At 25.4% G+C, this 21,277-nt stretch overlaps 1 protein-coding gene across 1 annotated transcript in view; it reads left to right on the forward strand.

Moving 5' to 3' along the window:
• The first annotated feature begins 9,692 nt into the window (after positions 1-9,692).
• The window catches only part of LOC126739779 (uncharacterized), a 177,869-nt gene continuing 166,284 nt past the window's right edge, over positions 9,693-21,277 (forward strand). Inside the window, exon 1 of the mRNA XM_050445592.1 lies at positions 9,693-9,940. The gene's annotated coding sequence lies outside the window, so the exon portion shown is untranslated. The remainder of the gene's footprint in view (positions 9,941-21,277) is intronic.

Consider the following 21,277-nt stretch of genomic DNA (forward strand, 5'->3'; position numbering starts at 1 on the left):
TACAACTGTTGCAAATATCACATTATTTCCATACTTTTCTAATTTTTGGACTGAGATAAGGATATATAAATGAGAGTCTTCCAACTTTTTCTATATATTCGCTTTATTCTTTTAATAGTGTCTGGATTGCCTGGAATAAGTGCTTTTCTTCCTTAGTTTGTCAGATTTTACCCGAAAAACATCACTTAATTTCAATACTTTTCTAATTCTCAGACTGAGATAGAGATATATAAATGAGAATTCGATTTTTCCACCTTTTTCTATATCATCGCGTCATTTTCCTAATAGTGTCTGGATCACCTGAAAATTATGTTTTTCTCCCTTAGTTTGTCATATTACACTTAAAGAACATCACTTTATTCCCATAATCTTTCAATTCTCAGACTGAGATAGGGTATCTAAATGAGAATTTGATTTTTCCACTTTTTTCTATATCATCTCATCCTTTTCCTAATAGTGTTTGGATGGCCTGGAAATAGTATTTTTCTTCCTTAATTTGTCAGATTATATCCGGAAAACATTACTTAAATTTCATACCTACATATTATCTATTACATATATTTATCCCCGTCTCAGTTCTTTAACATCTTCGTTATCAATCTAAAATTGTATTTTTTTATTGCAGGTTATCCAATTACGTATGAAAACACTCATTTTATAGTAATTCTTGCGTATAGGATATAGGTCTTAGGAGAGTCAAAATCTTGACTTTTTGGACGGTTTTTTTGACATATTCCTGTCTCAGTCCTTCAATATCCTCGGTATCATTCCAAAATTGTATTTTTCTATTGCAGTTTATCCAATTACGTATAAAAATACTCATTTTATAGTAGTTTTTTGCTTATTTCTAAAATGCGTATAGGATATAGGTCTTAGAAAAGCATTCATCTTGACTTTTTGGTCGGTTTTTCTGACATATTCTTGTCTAAGTCGTTAAATATCCTCGGTATCATTCCAAAATTGTATTTTCCTATTGCAGCTTATCCAATTACGTATAATAACACTTATTTTATAATAATTCTTTGCTTATTTTTAAAATGCGTTTAGGATATACATATAACAAATTTAAATAAAATTTGAATATTTTTTAAAATCTCCTCTTTTGCTTGTATTTTCTAATGGATTAATACATTTATAAGATTGGGGTGTAATTTTAAAGTTAAGAAAATAAATATCAATACTTATAAGCTGCTTAGGAAAATAATCAAAATTGCTGTAAATTATATGGTTGATTAGTTTGCATTTAGATTTAATATATCAGGTACTAATTAAAATAATTAAGGTTGCTAACATTAGTTATTTGACAGTCGGTAAATCTCATTTCACTTTAAATTTTTTAATTGATTTAAAATATTTAATTATAATATAAAAAAAGTAATAGGTTTTGCTAAATATATTTAATTTTACTTCGAAAAATGGATATTTTTCTCATAAAATACAAAAAATTGATTTTTCTTTTATATAAGAAAAAAAGCAAATCCAGCAAGGTCAGAATCAGCCCTTATTCGTAAAACCCCTTAATCGAAATTCTCCTCGTTGCGAAGCTTTTTGGCTTGGCAATACGACGGGTTTTTAAGATTTATGTGACCATATCGAATTCGCTGAAGCCGGAGTACATAAACCAAGGATTATGTAGTTCTTACCCGACTGTAACATTACGAAAAAATTCCTGAGTTTGTGCCAAAAACCTTTGGCTGAATGTTGTCAAAAAGTGTATCTATTATTATATACGTGTTCGCTTGAAAATGCCATTATAAAAAATATTAATTTTTTTCTAGGCATTGATAATTAAAGGTCACTAAAAATGTACCGCGACTGATCCACAACAAAAATATAAATTTTCATCAGTCGGATCGACGAAAGCAACGGCGACAGTTAGGCATATGAAAAATGAAGTTATTGATGATGTGCCAATAAAATTGTTAAAAATGCCCGACGGAGTTAAAGAAAAATGATCTCCAGGGCATGTTTTGATGATATTTTATAAAAGAAAATTGCTTTTAGAAATGAAATATTTAAGTGCAGGAAATAATGAAGATCGATATAAATTGGATTTTAGAAAAGTGGTCGTTTCAGAAGTAGATAATAAAAAACACCTAAAAAATATCAATTTATTTGAAAAGGAAACAACGCTTGAAATATCATATTTATAAAAATTTGCCGCCTACATAAGAAACCAACGAGGAAATTAGGCATGGTTCACACGTTCTAGTGGTAAAAAGGAATGACCCCGGGTAATGACTCTCTAACGCCTTACGGGGTTGTAGGGCTGAGAATGAATATAAAAATACGGAGAAATCAAAAGGGCCTCGCATTTTAGATGCGTATAACCCAAATAAACTACGTGATCCCTTAAACATGCTTGGAAAAGGAAGATATGATGGAAATGGACACAGGAACGGAGTTTATCTGAATCCATGTTTTGTTAGTAATAATATTCTTGAACATTTTTTTGTCTAAATTATAAAAAATACCAAAACATAAAACTTTAAGTATTTATTATTGCATTTAAAATTAGGTTTTACCATAAATAAAATGGTTGTTAAATTTTAGTTAAAGATAAATTATTTGTATAATATCAGTTTTTTTTTAATAAGTTATAGAAGTATAGGATTTTGTTAAATTAAGGTCATTAAAACATAAAAAAATATAAATATTTTCTATTGTATATTATTTTTGCAATCTTTGTAATAAAACTAATTTTGTACTACTTATTTGTCATAATAAGCATTAGAATTTTTAAATTTTAATTTGTATATTAATTTGTTTATGAAATACCAATATTTTATTTGATGTCCATAACAACACTAGTAATGGACATAATTAATTTCATTAATTAAAAATTAGGTAAAGTCAAATTTTTCTTAAATCAAGAGTTAGAGACAACTAAAACATTATCCTAATATAGTTAGTTTTTCTTAGTTTATTTTGTTTATAATTTTGCATTAATTATGTAAGAAAACTGAAACGAATTAAATTTATTATTTAGTAAATCTAAAAAACAATTATACTATAGATTCACCTGTTTTAAAAATAAATTTTATTTAATATTTAAAATACAAATACATAAGCCTATAATTATTATAAAAGGTTTTTATTTATTTTTCTTAGTTAAGGAAATAAAAATAGAGATTTTAAGTACGAACCTGTCTATTAAATATTTTTATATTATTTCATTTTTTTATCACGAACATGCATGGAAGTTTTTTACGTTATTCTGATTATTATTCCAATGGATTCTTAAATAAAAGAAAAATATTGTTGAATTTGTTTTTGTATATTCTAATAAACCCTGTTAGTTATTTATTTATGCAAGATCCAAATTATCTGTCTACATAGTAGCATGTAAGTTTTCCATTTAATTTAGTTTTTATTTAATTAAGGCTAATGCTCTATTCGTTACATAAATAAATCATTATAAATATTATTTTAAATTACTAAGTAAATAAAGCAAAAATTCCTAATGATTAATATAACTAAATAAATTTTTATTGCTATCTCAAATGTACAAGTGGAACAAGCGTTTTGTGTACTGACGGCGCTTGTATTACTACACCGAGAATATCTTGCCTTATTCTTGAGTTATTGAAGTTTACTCTTCTTGGTTTTTTATTTTCCATGTTTAATGGTAACTTCATGTTTATCTGCTTTGAGTGTGGAAGCAGAATCTTCTTTATATACCGACTTGACTCTTTGTGTTGGTATAAACTCAAGTTTGATTTTCCACTCAAAAAAAAAAACGATTTAAGTTATCTAAAATATGGCTTAACTTTGATTTATTGCAACCTCTTTTACCTCCAACGCGGTCAGGTTATGATTTGGTAATTTCGTGGTAGGATTCCTAAGATTTAACCGTATACTTAATGAGGTGGGTGATAGACCGTTTGTTTATTTGTATCGATATAGTGACATTAGGCTTGGTTATTGTCATTGGAAAATTGTTTAAGGATTTTTCTTTTCTTCTAGTATTGCTTCTTCACCTTACCACTATCTTAAGTATGTAATGGATTGGAGTTGTGTGTTGTACCACGTGTGACATTAAAAAAGTCTAGTTTTTCTATCACGGACTGTATAGGATCATAGCCCCAATATCAGCAATTATTTTTAAATAATAGAATATGATTTTCTCAAATTGATTTAGGTTTTTGTAAAACTTTTTATGTAGTATTCAGGTTTTTAATAATTTAGTAATAATCTTTATTGTTCATGAACTTTCCCTTTAGTAGAAAGTTATCAGGTTTTTTTTAGTTTTAGTAAAACTCAATGTGATTTTCATGGAAGTATATTATAATAATATACATTTATATTATTAAGCATAACATAAATGTATTTGATGCCCAATTTAGCTACAAGTCTCTACGTAGGATATGCGTAGGAGAGCTGGCTTCGGATGAAAGTTTTTATGAAGGAAAATTTGGCACTAAAGTTCATGAAGTTTTCGTTTGCTCATAATTGGATAGACCTAGGCCATTGCGATTTGGGTTTTGGCAAGTATCGATGAAGTGTACCCAGGACAGTCCTTTTTGTAAGACTATTTTAAGGTATGTTTACTGGATATTCTATTACTATATAGAGACATGCAATGGAAGAGAGCGCTTTCTTTTAGTAAAGAAGGCTCCTGGATTAGATTCCCTCAAAAACCCTGTCCCTTCTTGGTGTTCATTTTTTATCATTCAGGTGATGCTCCAATATATCATCCTGTCCATGGCCTTTTGCAGTGGGCCATAAATAGTCTTATAGGAAATGGTACCGGTGTTGGCAGTATAGATTGCCAGTTATGTCCTAGGTATCCTGGGGATATCATGGGTAAAGATCGAAAATAGTAGAGCTTCAAGGAAAATTCCACCAGCTAATAGATCACATTTTTACCTACGAATCGCAGATTATTCATCACCTACTCTGATTCGGAAAGTCCTAAAAATTAAATAATTACGCGTTAGCTTCCAGATCTTTTTGGATACATTTTGAGAAAAAACACTATAATATACAAAGTACATGACTGAAATTGAAATAGAAAATCAGTTTTAAGAAGTTGCACTTAAAAATATACATTTGCAATGTACAAAACTAAAGTTTTGGAAATCTATAAATAAAGTTAAGAATTTGGAATCTTGAAAATTCCGCTCTACAACTATCTCTAATATAGTAAATGAATACACTAATAATTATTATATTAATAATTTATGTAAAGAGTCGACGTAGCCCAGGCTTAAATTGTTTATTTACCACCGGACATCCTAAAGATACCCTTGTTTGTATAGCCATAGATATCACAAAATAACTATCTGAAAATAATTCTTTGTTTTAAAAAAATTTACTGGGTTATCAAATTTAACAAAACTCTATTATTTGCCTCTATACAACCAAAAAAGCGTGACATTTTTACTGATTTTTAATATTTGCGCTGTAACAATCTATACCAATAAATGTTTATTTTTATGCGTTTAGTAATGCGTATTTTCTCTTTTGCATGTATTTTTATTATTATAGGGCCTTTTTTTACTTATTTTTTGGTCCCTAAATATAAATATATAGAAAGATTTTTATTTTGCAGTAATATATTATTGGACTATCTAGAATACAATATCCATATAAATTATGCATAGCAATAATTTACTGCTCCAAGAAAAAACAAATAAATAAATAGGCTCATTAACACCCTCTCTTGCAATAAATATCTAGTATTTATTACATCAAAAAAAAATCACTAAAAGCCTTTCTTACACTTCGCCGTTTCGGTTCCAATTACGTCACTATAAATTACAAAACCATTCATAAAGCCGAAAAACCAGGTTTCCAAGCCCGACGAACAAATTTAAAAAATTAAATTTCTGAACGATTTATGAGAATTGGATTTTTGGTGTGCCCGAGTGAAATGGCGTTTGATTAAAAAGTTTGAGTGAGCTCCTAATGCACAATCCTTCTCGCCATCCACGGCGAATAAAAAGAAATTAAATCTTTTATTCCAGTTATTCGAGGCCGATTTGAATATGGTCGGCTTTTGTTAGTTTCGGCTCTATAGAAATACTGTAGATTATATTTTAAAAGAGTTTCCTCTTCGGTTATTGAATGTGCATATAGCAGATGTGCATTTCTCGTTAAAATATGCCATATTATGATAATATTAAATCTCTATTATTATTCAACTGTGTTTAAATATGTAACTAAATTTGAATAAATACATTTTGAAAAACGGTTATAAATCCAACCAGGCGCGTTCATCTTAAATATTGCAATTTAGTCTTAAGAGACTCGAATATATCTTTTCTAATAGGTTACGAAAATTTTATTATGCACGTCTCGGCGTACTTAAATTAATTTTGATTTTGCCTGGCAGCGCTACACTAATGACAGCAAGACCGAAAATGACGTTACGAGTGAGAACACACTTAATATTTGTCTTTTGAACTACGAGTTGAATTGTCCTGTTCTTTTTTATGAGAATTTAAATGATTCATAAGTCAAAAGCTATGTGTTTCTTAATTGAGTATATTTTATGTGTTTTTTTCAAATATACTGAATAATACTGTCTAAACAAATTTAAAACATTGCACATATCCAAAAGAAGTACATTTGTAATAAAAATTAAAGTTTTTACATATTTATTATTACGGAATCTTTAGCAAAATAAATCTTAAAAAGTTCCAAGAATAGCCAATGTACGCATGAGAGGAACTATGAGAACTTTTCCACGAGTGTAAATTCTTAATTTTAAGTAATTCCTTAGATGGTTGATGTTTTGGGCAGTAATCAGTTTAAATGTCATTTTTTTAAGAAGTTTCTATAATAATTGCTAGTTCTAGTTAGTCTTATAATTTTGCAATAAATGCTTCTCTTGCATATCTAATTTATTTCAAAATTAAACACAGGTTTACCACTTTTAAAACCACAATTTGCGATTTTATATATCCTATACTATCGCAATTTGAGAAATTTGTTTATTTAGATTTAACATTCCTAGTTATACAATATTAAGGTTTAAATACTGCTTTGCATATTTAGCATATTTACATGGTAAACTTTAATGTGTACATTGGTATAAACTAGAAATGCTTTTAAAGCAAAGGATACATATACAAAAAGTGTTGTGCTTTATTGGATTATAAGTACTGAGTGACTGAAAGTTGTATGAAATAGGGAGCATGGAGTAAGGCGTATTCTGTAGAAGAAATTATTTTTTTTGATACTCTCTTTGGTATTTTCCATTTTTGGATTATAATCTATTTACATTCCATGCACAATAAAAGTTGCTTTTTTATAAATACGCGTAGTTGTTCTATTTGGGACTAATTTAGTTTTATTTTTTAATATATTTTATAATAAAATTATGCTTTAATTGAACATACACAGTTTTTAGTAGTAGGATTTTATTTTTTCAGTAACTTCTAATTTAAACAAATTATTTTATGTTGGGTGTAAATTAAGACTGTTTAATCCATAATTCACTTTTAATATATCGCATCCTTGGCAAATAATAAAAATTATTAAAAATCTTAACTTATTTAACTAAATATGTAAATACTCTTAAAAGTTAATGAAACTTTCTTAAATTAATTGTTCAAGAGAATACATTAAGTATTAAGGCAGATTGGTCTTCAAAATATTAACTACTTTAAGTTAAAGTCTAGTATGATTCAAACAAAAAAAACGATCAAAATTTAGAATGAAATCAAGAATAGTAAAATAAAAATTTAGATATTTGTTGTATTAACTGTAAAGTAAAGTGGTACAATTAAAGTAAAATATTAGTAAGTGGTTATCGTTAAAAAAATAGTTGCAAATTTAACACAAAAACTAAATTTAGCACGAATATGCAGGCAGATCGAGGTAGGGAATCACTAAATAAAAATCTATAATAAATATGAAATAGAAATATATACAGAATGTATCTATGAATTACTTCCTGAAATATTTAATTTATATTAAGGTTTTACGCAGGTTGCAAATAACAGACAAAGTTTTATGAAAAGAAATTTTTACTCACTCTTTTTTTTTCATAGAAAATTTTATTGGGGTTTAAATCTTAACAAATTTATGGTTCTCCTTGATTTTTTAGTTAAGATGCAACAATATGAGGTTTTTCATGTTGATTTTTAAATACTTTACGCGTTTATTATTTAAAGATTTTATTTAATTATTTAGATTTAAAATAAATTAACTTAATTTAGAGCCCAAATAGAACTAATAAAAACTGAATTTTGTAAATGCGCGGTGAGGTAACTTTTAGTAAAATTATACTGGCATTTGTCTAACTCATTATAGTAATATCAATTCAATTTTAATTGGTTTCTCATAAATAGATATGGTTCTATTTCGTAGTAAACTGAAATAATTGCAGATATTGGACTGATTAGTTATTTGATAAAAAAGTAATTGATTTAAGTCAAAACTATACAAAATAAAAACAAATATTATTAAAAAATTAGTAAGTTAGAAACACTTGGTTAAACTTGACCACAGGTAATTAAAGACACTTAATTAACACACTAATTAATATCAGAAACTTAACTGAAAATGTATCCATCTCAGTAAAGTACATTCGTAAATAATACGGCTAGTATTATGCAGTATGGAATAGCAACTGTAAATAAAATTGTTTCTACGCTAATGATAAACTAAAGAGATTAAGCTTAAGTTTTTAAAAGCTATATAATTATGGTATTCATTAAAGAAACTAATTTTTATATTTATTCCGCTTACATCTCTATAACTTGTAGCCTATGAAGTATTTTTTTTTATTTAGTTTTTATCATTCGAGTGACATATGCGTATAAAATTATTACATTACAAGTTTAAATAACTTTTTTGCTATTGTAACAATTTGAAATTACGCAACAATATTTTTTTTGCTACTGAAAATAAAAAATGTAAATTAACGAATATTTTGCATATAAATGAAAAATCTAACTGCATATTTTCTTTTAAACAATTGAATTGAGTTCGCTTTTACAAAAAAAAAATCAATAAAATTAAATCGAATATAATTCGTTTAAAAATTAACAAAGTAGGAAAATTTAAAAGTTTAAAATAAATTTTTATTAAATAGATCGTATATTTATATATAATAAGTATTTCATTTAAGATGAAAAAAGCTATATTTTTTTACTGTCTCTTAAATTTAAGATTTCCAATGGTCCAAGTCAATTTTAATTTTTTTATGACCATTTTCAAATACTCCGAGTTAAATGATATCGATCAACTCTATTAAATTTATCGAAAAATACGAAAAAAATTTATTAATTTGTTTTGTCAAACAAATTTTTATTTATTAATGTAGGATATTTTAATTATTTTAAAATATCTCTTGATTATTTTAACAAGAATTACTTTCGAATTTTTTACAGAACTAATTATGCTGAAAATAATAAGCTGACTCGGTTTGCTGTATCATAAATGGTGAAAATTGAAAATTTTTCTATATTTATTAGGGCAATATCTTAGTTTGCACCTCCTTAGTAGAGCAATCTTATCTTAAGTATTTAAATTGGATTGAGTTTTCAATTTTACTTTAAAATAAATTAGTTTGCCTTTAGGTATATACTAAGACTGTATAATCTATAATGCACTTTTTATGTAGCGGAGCGGCATCCATAGTCCATAGCCGTCAAAGATAGTCGCTGTGCCCAAACTGGAAGCGCATGCTAAACGTCAGGCAATTCGCACTGATGCCGTTCATCCAACGGGCGCGAACCTTCTTCAGTCGTTTTGCGATTTTGCGATCGTCGGTTCTCGACATTTCAGTCGTCGGGCGTCGCGACGCTTAAGTCAAGGACGGTCGAGTTAAATAAACTTTGAACTTTATTTGAAGTTTTCTCTAAAAATATTTCATAATTTAAATAAAGTCTAATGGTGACAGTTGTGAATGTTACTTGTTTATTGACTAAGATTTCGTTGTGACTTTTTGCAGGATGTAAATAAATTAAACATGGACTTAATTGAGGTACATATATTACTAACCAAAGTTTCTGATAAATTGGTATTTCATGGAAGTTTTATTTTTAAGAAAATATTCTTAACTTTACGCATATTATTGTATTTTATTCAAACAACTATATTACCTGTAACAAGTATGTCGTTAAGAAAGCAGAGTCATATTTTATTAAGTTATGCAATTTAAAATTTTTGAAATCTTTTTTATATTAATTATTTTGTTAAATTTATCTTTTTAGTAAATTAAAAGTTATGAGAAAAAAATATTTTACTCTCTTTAACCCAATCTATTGCTAGTATCAGTGTGAAACTCCAAAAAGTATTCTGACATTTTTAAATAGAACCATTTAAAGTTGGGTGGGGTTTTTAATTAAAAAAATTATATAAGCATTTTATTAATAATTAAAATACTTATTAGTCTAATTGCAAGATAAATTATTTTCTGGTAATGATTTCCTAAATGCAAAAATATTTATTCTATCAATTTTTTCTTCACAAGTAAATTTATTGAGATCAATTTTTGCTTTAAAATTTAAATATTTCATCATATAATACAACTCAATAAAAATATAAATATCTTCCTATTGTAAATATTATACAAGACGTCACAAATTAAAAAATGTGGCCAAGGGAAAAACAAGATTATATGCATTTTTGAGTTAAAAAAGTAAAAAAAAATATTATTCTTAATTTTAAACCTATACTAGATTTATCTATAAACTAATTTATTTTTGTAAATTTTAGAATGCTATGATAACGAAGAAATGTCTTTGATTCTGATATAGGGAGCATTATATAGGCATATATATATCGTAAGATTTAAGTCTATAAAAGCACGGACCAACTTACACTCAAGCATATTTCTTCTTAACTTTACATACATTTACTGTAATGATAATTCACGAAATTGTGAGCTCGTGAACCCTTATTGTCTCTCATATAATAAACCATTGGTTTTAAATAACTCCTTTCAGTGCTTTTTTTCAATAGTTCTACAATTTTCTTTGCAATCAGTCATAAGTTTATAGGGCGGAAAGGTTTTCAGAGCGGATTTACTTAGTATAAAATTGACACAAAAAACGTTTTAATAATTTGAGAGAATAAGCAGGCTGATTTCTTTGACTTGAATTTAATACTCTTGGATATTTCTTTCAAACTCTATACTTATTTTTGCACTAAACTATAAGCAAATTATTATTATTTGCATTAAATTTATCAAAATCCTCCTCCCCCCTGTTAGATAGTGACCAAACTTAACTATTTAACAACTCGATTCCTTACTTAACTATTATCATCTGACTTGTAATGCTTATCACGTTGAACAAATCAAAAGGAGAACTGACACAAAAGTGAACAAATGCTTAAAATTAATTATTTAAAACAAACATACTTAATTCACTTATACTTTTCGCCAACTATATTTAAGGGTCCTGTCATAGTTTTGATTGTGGCTCCAATATGTAGTGTTGCATAATTGACAAAAGAGATTAAGACTGGATTTTGAAGGTCTTTAAAATAAATTGAGCAACTAAGTCATTACATTTTTGACACGGGCAAAGAAGCAAACTAGTTTAATTATAATTAAGACTCTTCTACCTCTATATGTCTTAGAGAGTAGAATTTATCATACTTTTGTTTAAAATAGGTCCTTTCTATTATTGTAGTATTTTAACAACAACGCAAAATTTACCATTGTAACAATATACTCCGTAAAGAAAAAGTTAGAAGATTGTCTTTTTAATTTTGAATAGAGATGAGAATGAGACAATTTTCATAATTTTTTGAAAACTCCAAACCTATACTTAAATTAAATTTAAAATAGAAAGAGAAGAAAACAATAAGTTACATGTTAAAAGTAATAATAGAGTTAAATTTAAAATTAATTGAAAAGAGATAACTACCTACTTATACAGTTTATTTTAATTTTAACTTTTTCACATAAGTTTATTATTATATATTTTTATATATTTTTTATATTAAATTTCAATGTTTTATAAATTTTTGCTGCAAATCCAAGTTTTTAATAAAAATCATTAAATGACGATGATGATTTTTATTAATGCTTTTTTGTATGCGCATGGAAAATAAAATGTTATCATTATTTTTTGCATATTTTCTTAATATCTATACAATTTACACTAAACAATATGCTTAAAAATTTAGACTTTCACTATGTAAAGTTATTTAAAAGAATTGTAAATATTGGATTGTCCTTGTATAACTTGATTCTATACTTTTATTTTTTATGCAAATATATATATTTTTATGTTGATCACCGTGCAATGCTTTATGTATTTACAAATACTTGTTATATTTTAACTAATATCCAAACTGCATTTTTATTAAGGGGAACGACAATCTTATATCATCCCTCTGTAAAATATTACATTGTTCTCAGTTACAGTATTAGTTTTCCTTTACATATTTATTGTTTATATATAATTATTCTAAGGACTATATATAGTGTATCTGTTTAAAGAATAAACAATTTATGAAAATGATGCAATGCTCTTTAAAAATTACAATTAAATAAATGGAATATTTCTCAAATTAAAAAAACTCCTATTAATTGATTTACTTAAATTGGGTTGAAGAGATTTAAGAAATTTAACAAATAAAAAACAAATAAAATACTGTATTACTGTAGCCTAATATTACTTTAAAAGAAAGTAATATTAGGCTGTATAAGAATATTTTAAAATAAGGTATTGATCACCTCTTAATGATAATACATAATAGCGGTAAAAGTATTCTTAACAGGGCTACTAGTGTTTATGATCTGGTTAATCCTGTTGATTCTGATTTATTATTAAGTGAGAATATTATTTTAATTATAGGTAAGGCACTCAAGTAATTTAGTTTTTATTTTAAATTTATTGTTAATTCTTTAAAAAAAATCATTTTTTAATTTATTAAAGCGCAGTTTTTTCTAATGTTTAAGTTATTCTTTTATTAATTATTATTATGCTAATGTACTTTCTAAAAAGTAGTTTTTATCATAACATTTTTTTTAGTATCCTGAGGATGACAATATAATTTATCGAAATATCTATAAAACACTTTTTTGGTAATTCAAACATACGTTGAAAAATCAGGCGCAATAAATATATTCAAAGTCTCTTGTTATGAAAACATTAAGTCGTATTATGGGTTGGAAGCATACATGCTTTTAATTTTTTATTTATTTTCATTGTTTTTGTTTTAAACTTAATAAGCCACATTAATATTATATTACCTGAATGATAAAGTTTTGCGAAAAACAAAATATTACGAGGAAGTATCTCGAACAAGCGTTTTGTAATAAACTTTAAATTACGTAATATGACCATAGATTTAGATATTTATATTTATATAATATAGTAGTATAGAAAAATATGTATTTAAGAACAAGCAACATACATCATAATTCCATCGCTTCTAAAAATAAAATTAAAAAATAATGTCTTTATGTCATTTAAACATCAAATCTGAAAGACATTTTTTACTTATAATGGGACTAATGAAAAATCGATTTACAATTCCGGTCAAAAAAACTACTAAAAACCGTCATGAAAATCGAGCTTATATTTTTTAGCGAAAAATCAACGTATTTAATTGAGAACGTAACTATCGTGGCGTAAATAATAAGTATAAATTACCATATTTTTTTAAATAAAATTATACGTTAAAACAAGTTAACTTTAACAAATATAAAAATACTTGTAAGAGTAATAAACACAAGATAGTTATATTGTTATACTTAAATTGATTTTTAAATATAGATGATATATACCCGGTATACCCTTGAAGCCTAATAATTTTTTAATTAAAAAATTTCATTTATTATTAGCCAATCCAAGCAAATTTAATGAAAAGATTTAATTTTGTTTAAGATTCTTTAAAATGAACAATTTACATATATTGATAATAAAACTGCAGTGATTTAATTTAATAATTAAATATACTATTGACCGATGTTTGCTCATTGCTTAAAAATCTTGTTAAATATAAAATACTACAAAATTATTAATTTTTTTCTACCATACTGCTCATTATTTTGATTTTAAAATTAAATATTTTGAACTAATAAAGTCAGTCTTTCAAAGTTTAATATATCTCGTATTTTTCAAATGTTCTTTATCCTACCGGTTTTGCAAATAATAAAATGCCTTTTTTTAATTTCTTTTAAGAAAAGCTAGATTTTCTATTCTTTTAAAAATAGTATATGCTTTATAAGCATAGAAAAAGAAAATAAAATATTATTATTTTTTGAAGAAAACAATAATTTAATTGTCTCTATATAAGTTATATCACTGTATTTTTTTAACGTGTTATATATATTTTTCTATCTTTATAAAACGCCTCCTAGAAAATTTTAGAAAAACTTTGAATCTTCAATTCTATATATAGACATTTTTCTAGACTTAGTTGCCTAAGAATGAAATGTTGATTAGTGAGATAGTGTGAATATATATAACAAAATGAATTTATAAAATTAAATAAAGAGTTTTTATAACGTATAAAATAATCAGAAATTAACAAACATAGCCAAAATTTAAAAAAAATGTGAATCTATTCTTTAAAAAAAAAGAATGATTGACATTTTATAATTGAATCATAAAATGCAAAATTATTACTTTTCGCTCTGAAATTAACCGAGAACGATGCAATTAAATACAAACGCATTCACTAATAAACACGTGGATGAATTTTTAATGGCATTTGTTTCTATGTCGAAGGTAACTACGTTTCCAGACCTCAATGTAAATCTATTTTTATTTAAAATGTTAACTTCCGATGAGAAGTTTATTATGGCATATAAATGCAGTGTTTATTTTACATAAAATACAGTAAAATATACCCGGAATTATTTAATTTTAATGATTTATACGAAATTGTTTTTATACAAACAATGTGAATTAATTATAATTAGTTAGGCCACTAAGGTTTATAAGCTATTTTTTTTTTATATTTAAATTTATTTTTTTTATATAACTTATTTTATACGTAATATTATACGCTATTCTTGCCAAAGTACATAATGTTTACTAAATTCTGTAGTACGTAGAAGACCAATGGGTTCCAGAATTGAATTCTAATATATTTTTAATCTTTTTTAAATTACAGTTATTAATTTAGAAGGATTTATTTATTTTCAGGAAATTTATATTTTAATAACAAGAGTAAATTAAATAAATCTAAGTAACTTAACTTAGCTTTCAGAGGATTTAATAATTGTTTAGCCATTTATTGCATTTTAACGTTTTATTATGAATCACACCTTCATCTTCATGCTTGTTATAAAGTATGCATATAAACCCATAGTCTGGAGAATTTGGTATTTCTGGAATCTCTGCAGTTTGGTATATATGATCAGATAATGTTTCGCATATAGTTTGAATATTCCGTATTCTAACCAGATATATAAACTTTATAATGCTTTAAATAATGCTTATGACTAGTTCTAGATGAAGGACATTATTGTCGAATGAAGTCCTTTATATTAATCCTAATCTAAATTATAATAGTTTTTGGCTAAGAATTTGTTAACATTTTATATAGGTCTAAAAATATTTTTATTCTGAAATTTTTTTAAAACACTGAATAATAAAGTCTATTTAAAAAGGCGATTAAGTAATTAATAGCTTTAAAAAGAACAGTTTTTTAAATTTTTTAGTTTGGTTTTTATTGATGTTAATAAAGAATATTAAAAATTATATATGCAGAGTATTTCAAAGTCGAGAGTAACTATTCGGATTTTCAAAATCATAAAAGAAAAATAAAACCACTTGTAAAAGATGAAACGTCTTATGATTAACTTTAAATTAGCATTAAATTATTAAAAACAAGTTGTTATGAAAACTTATGATTTATTTTGGTATACGGCCTTTAATAAAGTTAAAAAAAAATCAAAAATGATAAAGATGCTAAAGGACGAAACGTCGCATTATCAATTTTAAATCACTGTTATGAAGGGCAACTAAAGTATATATGCAGAAATGTTATTTTTTAGATCCACCAATTGTTTTTTGCGTTTTGTTCCTTTTTCTAAATTTTTTTTGAAGATATTTTTTCTCTTTTTTTATATTATTTATGAATTTGGGACATCCTATACATATAAGTTAATTTTATGTGTAGGTTAATTTTACTATAAATTTATATAAAAAATTATGTTTTCATTTATTCCTGTAGACAAATCTCACATGTAACTGATATTTTAATAAATATTTTTTATACTAGCTACTAAAACTCCAAGACTCCGTGAATAAAGTTGATTCTAACCATTCCTTCTTTTTTTAATAAAAATACATCTATACTTGAAAATAATAATCCTTAAAAAAGTAATAGATGAAATTAAATATGAATAACATTAAACTAAAAAAAAAGTAATATATATACGCTAAAACCCTATTCCAAGATATAACTGTTTATTGTGCAAGTAAGTTTCACAGCAAGTCAAATATTTTTGTTAATAAAGCAACTTCGTAACACTAAAATGATACTTTAATTTTTTCGCAATTCTTAACCCTTTAAGCGAAAGTAGTATCATCTAATTAAGGGAGCTTTTTTTAAATTAATATACTTTTCAGAAGATTTAAATTTTTTAACATTATTTAAAATATTATTACTCCTTCGCTAGGTATATAGGTTTATGGTATATATTGTAAGTTAGATCTAGCACATCAAATGTTTCAATTAAATAAAAATAAATGTCACTTGGTCTAGAATAAAAAAAGGATCCATAAGAGATTATTCATACGTAAGTTTAACTTTTGAGAGTATAGAAGTACAGTGCCGTAATTCTGGCGATTGAATATTTAAGAAATAATTAAAATCAAAATTATTAAACACAAAATTATTATTTGTTACTCGCTCACTTATAATTTTCGAAAATTGTTTAAATTAGTTCTAGCGTTAACATAACTTCCCTATACGGCTGGCTTTATATTGGCTTTATACTTGAAATTTATACCTGAAATTTAGATTCATATTTGCACGGTTATTGCCAATCACACTATTCGTTATTAAATTGTAGAATCGGATTTTCACTTCTACATATTTGTACCCTAAACTGAATCAATTTCACAAAATTTCATTACTAATAATGAGAATAACTTTCTGTAAACAAGTTTGTCACAATAAAGTTAGTTACAGCTCTACAACTCGATTTTCGCAGGTATTATTTTTAGAAAAAAAAATAAAATTAAGCAGCAAAAATAGCACAATATCTTAATGGAATTCAATCTTTTTATTTTTTTGCTAAAATTGCTTTAAATTTTACACATTTTTATTTAATTCTGACGTTTACATTTTTTTTTAATGTGAGAATAAAATTGATATTTATTACGATAGTATTAATAATAATTATTATTATATTAATAGGTCTTTTTTAGATATCAAATGATTCCTGACTCTTTCTAACTATTTTTTTTTAAAGGATATTTTTAATACTACTTTCAAATTTATAGAACTAAATGTGTTCTTAATTAAAAAATGTAAGCTTAATTAAAAAAAAATAGGCATAACTTGAATAATACCGTTAGTTTTAAATAAATTGCAGATGCTAGTCTCCCTCAAATAATGAAAGATTGGGAAATAACCTTCATATAGTCTGCCTAATCATAAAATTAACAAATTTGTGATTTTTTTTATGTATGCTGAAATTTATGCTTTTCAATGAGCCACATTATTTACTTAGAATCTGATTATAAGAAAACTAATAATAAAACTAAAAAAATATATGATTAGTATATTGTTAAAAACTTGGTAAATTCTTTTTAATTCAAATAACAATAATTATTTTTATTTCAAATTTTTTTACATAAATAAAAATATAAGTATAACTAATATAACCATAACTCCTAAACTACTGCTCGTAAACTGTGACCTATTAACTATAAAATAAGGAAAACAGTTTCTCGAACGCGCATATATCTGGTTCGATTGGCTAATAAATAAACATATACGTTTAAAATGTCAGATAGGGAAATAACCGCAAATCTATAGGGCAGAATGTGGGAAAAATAAGAAATATTTACTCGATTTGAGATTCCGATGCTGAACTTTTTCTTATACTCACTTTTTCACAGGGCTCGGTGATAAAAAAAGAGAATATCAATGATTTTTTTTTGATTGAATGACAGACGTGAAATTTAAATTGAATATTTTTCTATTTCTTTATATTTTGTATTGTACCTTGTTCTATTAAAAAAAAACTTTACACTGTACAAGGCTTTATTTGACAAAATAACTATCAAATTTAAAAGCAATTATGTTGTGTAATATATGAAATTTATTCTAGTGCTTTAGAAAACCACGCTTACAAAATATGGGATTTTATGAAACTATCAATTCAAAAAAAAAAATTATTATAGTGAATTACCTCCTGATTAAAAATGCAAAACGCGATAATTTTGAAAAATTTCTAGTTTTTAAGATTTTGAAAGTCAGAGGTATACTGAACGCTAATTACTTATTGGAAAATTTGAATTTTCCTGTAGTTCCTTCCTTATACTATTTTTTTGTAAAATAACAAAATGTAGTTTGGCTAAATCTTTAAAAAAATCAATTAATAGAAAAAATGTTTTATTTAAAACAATGTTTAAAGGTCTAAGGCATCTTTTAGGTCAAAAATAGGGTTAGAATTCTGGCTTTAGTTCTGCATAAACAGTAGTAGGTAAATATTAGTTTATCTACTTTATTAGGTTCAAATCTAATTAGCTCAATACTGCACTAATTGTTGGTACCGGGTCTGATTGCAGAATCTCGAAAATGATCTAAAGCAAATTAATCCTGTTTCTTTTCTATATACACTAATTTAATATACTTTCTGTTTATCTCCCCATTATAATATCTTAAACATGGTATTTAGCTAAGTTAACTTTTTTATACTTATTTGCAATCAGAACACTTTTTTATAATAATTTATCCTATTTTAAACTTTTTTGTTATTAAATAGGTAACAAAATTAAATACCTTATTTCTCTATTACTGATTTTAAAAGCAAATATCACAGAAAATAATAATATTGTTTTGTTATCAAGTTTAGTTAAAAACTAAAAAGTATGTAGACTAAACTACGAATACTAATATAAGAAGAATTGTATAACTTATTATTTTACAATGAGCAAGTAGAATCCTTAATAAATATTTAAGGTATTGTCAAAATAGCTTATATCAATTTTTAATGAATTTGTAATGGTATTTAATTTTTTATCTAAGAGATTTATTATCATACATTTATAAGCAAAATATTTTTCTATGTAAAAGTGATATTTATGTAAATAATTAAATTGAAATTATTGGGTTTTTCATCTGTATTTTTTTATTTTTATTATTTCCAATATATTTTTTATATGGTATTTTTTTCGTTTTCTTTAGGATATATATTTTTTATTATATTACATATTAAGCACTCTAATTTAAACATCTTTTTTTTTAATATTTGTATTAGAAAATATGTACTTTTTTGTAATAACTACTATTCTATATTTCTTTTGCAAATAAAAACAAAAAGCTTGTAGAATAAAAATAAAAATATGTCAAATCAAAAATAAAAAATTAATTTCTTAATACAGAAATAATAAAAAGTTAAAAGCTCTATCTAACTAAATACATAATATTTCTTTAGTAAAGCAATTATACCATTTAATTTCTTAGCGAAAAGACTTACCTATTTAAAATTAGTAAATTTTAGAAAATAATTATCCACCCTCTAACGCTTTCATTTAGCAGTGGAGATTATTTAATAAATAATGCAAAATAAAGACTTCATTTAAAACTTCATTAGTTTCAAAAGCGTTTTAGTGTAGACCAGTTCTAATAAAGTTTGGGGCTTGCTTAAATAACGGGTAGAAAAACCGCGAGTTTCCACTTCGGTAAGCGCCTTGAAACGCTTGCAAAACTTCAACTAGTTTTTAATGAAAAGGCCGGCGATTTATATTTAAATTTAAGTTCTAGAAAGGGCAAAGTTTATGTAATTAGGTAATAGGCTTTTATGCCTTATGTCGATAAAAACAACTTTTAGTAAGTAGGGTTTTTCTACTCGTTTAATAATATATTAAAAATATCGTAACAGAAAATTGAGATAAAAAGTATATTTTATATATCACTTTTAATAAGGCATAACCAAAATGGATCTAATTCATCTTTTATATGTGAAATTTGTTTTACTAATAATAGACCAGAAATATATTTACTAGAATGTAAAAAAAGCCATTTTAAGCAAGTATGCTTGATACTGCACTCATCGTCCAACCCACATTTAGTCCATATATCTTAATGATGTTTACTACCGGTCCTAAAATGAGCCATTAACCAACATCTCTAACGACTTATAATCCACAAACTGCGGCCTAAACAAAGAAATTTTATATCACTCTATAAAGAAGATATTTAAAATTTAATAAAAGAGAATTAGGAACAGCTTAGGAGTGCTTTTCTTCGTGAAATACGTCGCGGAACTCACTGCCGAAAGACTGTAAGAAAGATATAAAACCAAGCTTAAAGCAGTAATTACGACAAAATGACTTTGTTAAAAGACCGAGGATTTTCGTTTGAAAAATATTTGGTTCGGGGGCGAGAGCTATTATTTGATGGAAAAATAATTGCTCGAGAATTCGGTTGTTTGAGGAAGTTTTTGAGATTTTGAGCGCGCAGAAGGCATAATCAAATGGATCTAATGTAATTGGCAGAAATAAAAAAAATCATGTTTGTTTTATATTTTAAACTTAAGTTAATATTCAAAGAGAAACACGTGAAGCTTAAAACTTGACCTAATATAAATCATAAAATAGTTTTACCCTTAACCAAACTTCTTCGTTTTAATACGCATTATCTAAATCTTTTCCCGAAATGTCAGCTTTCTCATCTATTTTGACCTTTATTATTCAAATAATAAACCATTACATATTTTTTAGCATAAATTAAATTGTTTTTACTATAAACCCTTAAAAGAAACCTATTTATATGAGTTTTAGTTATATTTTTACATCAAGTAGCTTTGGTTCAAAAAACTGTCAAATAAAGTAAATTAAAACTTAAATAAAATAGCCCCAAAACCACCTAATATTGATTTTAAAAACTAATTAAGGTAACTTCAATTTACATATAAAAAATAATCTATAAAAATTCAAACATTAAGAACTGTTATCTTTTAGAAACAAGTACACTGATACATTTCGACAGAACTACTATATAAAATAAGTTTTTCAGCTTTTATAGTAACGATATAGCAGTTACCAATATTCATGTAATCTGTAACAACATTGTCACAATGTATGCCACACAGATTTACGTGACGTTATTACAATATTTAAATTATATATCGAATACATGCTAAAACTCGTACGTTATCAATATTTAGAAT

The sequence above is a fragment of the Anthonomus grandis genome, chromosome 8 (assembly GCF_022605725.1).
Source record: "Anthonomus grandis grandis chromosome 8, icAntGran1.3, whole genome shotgun sequence".
NCBI classification, from domain to species: Eukaryota; Metazoa; Arthropoda; class Insecta; order Coleoptera; family Curculionidae; genus Anthonomus; species Anthonomus grandis.